General features: G+C 47.6%; 1 protein-coding gene across 2 annotated transcripts in view; it reads left to right on the plus strand.

The window, feature by feature from the left end:
* Nucleotides 1–2,700: 2,700 nt before the first annotated feature.
* Nucleotides 2,701–5,402, plus strand: part of Alad (aminolevulinate dehydratase) — an 11,323-nt gene continuing 8,621 nt past the window's right edge. The window contains exon 1 of one of the 2 annotated variants that reach the window (XM_005352623.2): nt 2,701–2,832. The gene's annotated coding sequence lies outside the window, so the exon portion shown is untranslated. The remainder of the gene's footprint in view (nt 2,833–5,402) is intronic. The other variant, XM_005352622.2, reaches the window with a different exon arrangement.

The following is a 5,402-nucleotide window of genomic DNA, read 5'->3' on the forward strand; positions in this document are numbered from 1 at the left end:
AGATGAGTGAACATAACCACAGCCAATATTTTCCAAGAGTCCCTTGGTTACTCTGTATACATGACTAGCTCCCACGTCTTAAGCTCTTTATTTGTCTAGCACTTTTCAAAGTGCTTCCAGGTATGTTTGTTGTTTTCAAGTAGCCTTGACTGTCCCAGCACTCACTCTGTAGACCAGGCTGGCCTTGAACTCACAGAGAGATTTGCCTCTGTGCCCCAGTGCCTCTGCGCCAGTGCTGGGATTAAAGGCTTGAGCCACCACCGCCTAGCCAGGTATTAATTCTTAACTCCTACCAAACAGCATTTCCGTTACCTCTGTTAGGTCTTAACCACAGCTCTATATCGTTCTTAAGTCAACTTTATTTCACAAAGAACCCAATGGTCATTTGATATCCTTTCTTCATTCCATGTATAATATAATACTTAGCAAATAGATCTTCCTAGAACATACCTTTACTTTGTGAGATCTACCATCTAATAACCACCATAAGGCTGTTTGTGTGCCAATAGAAATGGAAAGGACTCAGTTAACAGGGTACTTGCCTAGCATGTTCAAACAAACAAACAAACAAAAAAAGTTCTTTATGTCTTTAGTTCATCCTTAGCCAAACTTTTTAACTGTCTAAGAGAAACCTTTTCTATCTGGAAGAATCTTTGAAGTCATCCATCAGCTTTTTCTCAGTCAGCCTACACCTCCCCATAATGGCATCTGGATTTTGAAGGTTTTCCAGCAGACCAAGATAAGTTTCTCATCTCTAAGCAGAGTGCTTCAGTAGCATGGATCTTGTTCTAATTCATTCAAAACTACTTTGAGGGTCTGAAGAGATGGCTCAGCAGTGACACTCTTCTAGAGGACCAGGATCCACGTGGCAGCTGAAATGTCTGTAGCTACAGTTCAAGGGAATCCCATGCCCCTTTCTGGCCTCCTGTCACTGCAGGCAGGTGGTGCATAGCCATGCAGGCAGACAAAACATTCACACATAAAAATAAACACTTAAAAAATCTTTTTGTGTGTTAGCCCCCTATCTTATAGGAAGTTGAAACTCTTTTACAAGAAATTACTGAGATCATGATCCAGTGGCCTTTGGCCTTCTGTTTTTATTTTCGTAAACTTTGTAAATGGTTGGGATAATTTCAGATACAGAATTACAAGGAGTGCAGTTCTCATGTACCCTTCATCCGACTTCTCATATTGCACCTTTAAGTCTAAATTTTCTAGTGAATGTTTAAAATCCATGTTGAAATAAGAGTGGCAGGCTGCTTCCCGCCACCCAGCTAGCTTTACCCGAAATAATTACACGGACACTGTATTCTTTTAATCACTGCTTGGCCCATTTCTATCTGGCCTCTTCTAGGCCTCAGAGAGCAGAGCTCTTGCCTCTGCCCATAAGAGTGGAGCATCGTGTCTCTCTGAGGCGTCTGCCCCCCCACCAGAGGAGAGCTGTTGAGTCTGACCTCACTTCCTCTTCCGCCCAGCATTCTGTTCTGTTTACTCCTCCCACCTATGTTTTAACCTACCGGGGCAAGCAGCTTCTTTATTTAATTAACCAATGACCTTCCTCCATCAAATCCAAAATGAGATTCACAGATCATAAACTTAACCATTTTGAACTGAAGATTTGCTGGTACTAAGTACATTTACAGTATTACACAGCTCTTCTTCCATCCCTCTCACTAGTGAGAAGTCACTGCCCATGCCTCCCTCCACTCAGGGCCTCACCCCCCACCCCAAGTCTTTGTTTCTGGCCTCATAAACCCCAGACTCCATGCTCTGAGCGTCCACAGAACTTTGTTTAACTTTTTGTTGTTTTTGTTTGATTGATTTTGTTTTTTAATTTGTTTTTCGAGAAGGGTTTCTGTGTGTAACACCTCTAACTGTCCTGGAACTCACTTTGTAGACCAGGCTGGCCTTGAATTCACAGAGATCCACCTGCCCCTGCCACCCAAGTGCTGGGATTTGTGCATCACCACTGCCTGGCTAAATTTTTAAATTAATCGTGTTGTCTGTTGTTTTTTGTTGTTGTTGTTGTTGTTGTTTTTTATGTTGAGACAGCTATCACTATGTAATAGCATTGGCTGGCCTGGAACTCACTTTGTAGACCAAGTTGACCTCAAATTCAGAGATCCATCTGTCTCTACTTCCTAGTGCTTGGTTGAAGGGGTATACCACCAGTCTGCTCCCTTTGGTCAGATTTTAATGTATACATTTTAGGTAAACATGATACCCCTGTCATATGTGGTTACTTTTCTTTATTTTCAATATCCACATCTTTCAACCCATCCACAGATCAAGGGCTGGACAATTAATTACGCTGTAATAAATTTGTCTAAAATGGGCTGTCTGCTGCTGAATGCAACAACTTTAAAGTGCATAGTCAGCCAAAATCCTGTGTTTTATCGTCCTGAACATCCTTTTTTTTTTTAACCAAAGAGCAACAGCCAGTTTTTTGCTGGAGGCTAAGAAGAGACCTAGAGAACTCTTTGGTGAGTTCGGAAGGACAAGCCAGGGTCCGCCCAGAGGCTCGGGCCTTCTCCACTCCAGTGAGGCCCAAGGGGTCGGATGGTGTATGGACCGAAGAGGCGGGGTAGGCGGGCTCTCGGGCTCCCCGAAGGCTCCAGATAGGCCAAGATTCCACCCTCGGAGCGTGGGCCAGGCCCAGCGAGCGAGCAGAGGCTGCCCTGAAGGGAGCGTAGGCTGCACGCCCGTGGGGGCGGGCAGAAGGAGAGCCGCTTCCGGGTGAGTCGCCCCGCCCCCGCGTGGACTTGCTCTCTCAGAGCGGGAGAGGCGGGAGTCAGGAGCGGAGCTGCGGCGGGGGAGCAGTGTCCGTGGTAGGTGAGCGGGCCGTCCTCTGGCGAGTGGTGGTTTGGGTGTGCATCCCGGATGGCGTTGTGCTTCTGACGCTCTGGCGCTGCGGCGGAGACGCAGTCCTGGTGCACCCTCTAGAGTGGGCGGAATCTTGCCGCTACACGGTCTTGTGCATCCAGGCTTGGGGATTCAAAAGTGGCCTCCACCCGCCTCCCTTCTCCGATGCCGCTGGGGGTAGTCTGGGAGCGCGAGGTGTCTGGCAGGCTAGAGAGCTAGGGGAAAACAATCTGCTCTTTCAGTCAGTACAACCACCCATTGAGGTCTCTTGAAGCCCCAGTTTACCACATGAAGAGACAGGAGTTTGCCCCCAAGCCTTTTAAATCCCACTTAACTCTCCTACCAGAATTGGTCAGGTCTAGGTCACATCCTCTTCCCTCCCCTCCTCCCTCACCTGGAGCTCTCAGTCGGCTCATCTCTGCTGGGAATATCATGTATGAACTCTGTTCTTCTAGTGTCAAAGGCCAAAGTGAGAATTGAGGGCTGCTGGACTCCTGAATTTTGGACCAGATTTCCTGCTGCCCTGTTCTTATGTCCTTCTCAGAGTTCAATTTTACCATTGTTGGATGTAGAAGCTCCCAGCCAGAATTTTATAGCAATCTGGGAAAAGCAACTCATAGTTTGAAATGGCTAAACCCTGGCAGGGGAGATTACGCCAGCAGACCAGACAAGGTCTAGTTTTCTGTCTGATCCCTCCTAATACTGTGGCAGGTGGCAGCTAAAGTATTCAGGTCCGACTGCCCGTAGCTGCCTTTCCTGGGCCGTTTTGAAAATGCTTCAGATTTCCCAGCGTTAGACCTTCCACCTAGCTGGCCCTCCTGAGGAGTCTATTCCCCAAACCTTGCAGAGCCTGCCAGAACTGGCACCAGCTCACCTCTATCTATGCCAAGAGCACAGCCTCTGGAATCCTCCATCGGGCACAGCCTGGGAGCCCAGGCCCTGAAGCTCTTTCTCAGCCACACCTGGTGGCAGTCTCACTCCAAAGTTAGGGGACATCGCCTCCTAAGGAAGCTGAAACCTCTCTGGTCCTGCAGTGTCTCCGTGCTCCTTGACTCTCCTCCTTATCCAGCACATGCTGCTGGACCCCATTCTCTCCTCAGCACTGGCTGGAATGTATATCCTTCCTTGGTTGCAGGGTGCAGGGCAGGGTCACAGTACTGTGTGCTCACCCCAGCTTACTGTGCTGCTGGTGTCAGACACCTCATCGCTATCTCATCGACTTGATAATATCAACACATTTTAGATTTTGAAAGGGGGCATCTAAAAGGCCTTGCCCAAAGTTAGAGTCGACTGTGGATCTGTTTAACCCAGAAACAGTTCTTTCTGTCCACTTTGCGCAGCTTGCTAGCAGAGGGAGGCTCTTTTAAATGAGGGAGAAGGTGAGCTGGGTCCCTGTGGTCCTGTATTCCTGTTAGTGCATGGGATTGAAGCTGAAGTTTGCAAACTCCCTGAGTTTGGGGAAAATGCCCTGCCCTTGTTTGAGAATCTTCCAGACTCCAAAGGAACTCTCAAAGGAAAATTCTGATCTAGAATTGATTCTGTAAAGCAGAAGCAACTCCAGGCACTTCTCCACCGTGTGGACTTGAACGAAACATCTGCTGTGACAGACTGTGGAGTAAGTCAGGAGCCTCATCCACGGTGTGAGCCAGCTTCCCTCCATCCTTCATTTCTCCTAGCCAAGTGTGAAGGGTTACATGGGACTCTTCTTTTTCTTTTTAATTTGCACTGACATCTCTCTGAGTTTTTTTCTGGTGACAGGCAAAATAAACACCTAAACCTGGGCAAAAGATATTACTCTTAGCCTCAGTGCAGAGGACCCAGGCTCAGTTCCTAGACTCCACATAGTAGCTCAGCAACCATAAGTAATTCTAGTTCCAGGGGATCCCACAGCCCCTTCTCTTGTGAGATATTTGATTGCACTGTGTAAAGATATGTCAGTGTGATTGGTTTAACAGACAGCTATACAGCCAATAACTAGCTAGGCTGGAGGTATAACAGGGACTTCTGGACAGAGAGAGCTCTGGAAAGAAGAAAGGTGGAGTCACCAGCCAGATGCAGAGGATATAAGACATGCAGAAGTAAAAGCCACTAGCCACGTGGCAGCATGTAGCTGAATGGAAATGTTATAAGAACTAGTGAGACAAGAAGCTATAGGCCAAGCTTTTATAATTAATAAGTCTCCGTGTCATTTTTTTTGTGAGCTGGCAGCCTTAAGAAAAATCTGTCTATATCCTTCTGAACTCTGCCATCACTGCAAATGCATGATGCATTTACATGCCCATAGGCAAAATACTCCTAGGCATAAAATCTTCAACATTTAACAAAATCCAAGTTGTGCTGTTCTGGCTGGGGATGTAGCTCAGTAATGGAGCACAGGGTTCCAGGAGTTCAGTCCCACAAGAAGCAAACAAGAGCTGCTATAGTGCCCCACCGCCCACACCTCTGTACTCCCCCCCCATAGCTCCCACCTCCCACACCTCTGCACTCCCCCCATAGCTCCCACCTCCCACACTCTGCACTCCTCCCCCATAGCTCCCACC

The sequence above is a fragment of the Microtus ochrogaster genome, chromosome 10 (assembly GCF_000317375.1).
Source record: "Microtus ochrogaster isolate Prairie Vole_2 chromosome 10, MicOch1.0, whole genome shotgun sequence".
NCBI classification, from domain to species: domain Eukaryota; kingdom Metazoa; phylum Chordata; class Mammalia; order Rodentia; family Cricetidae; genus Microtus; species Microtus ochrogaster.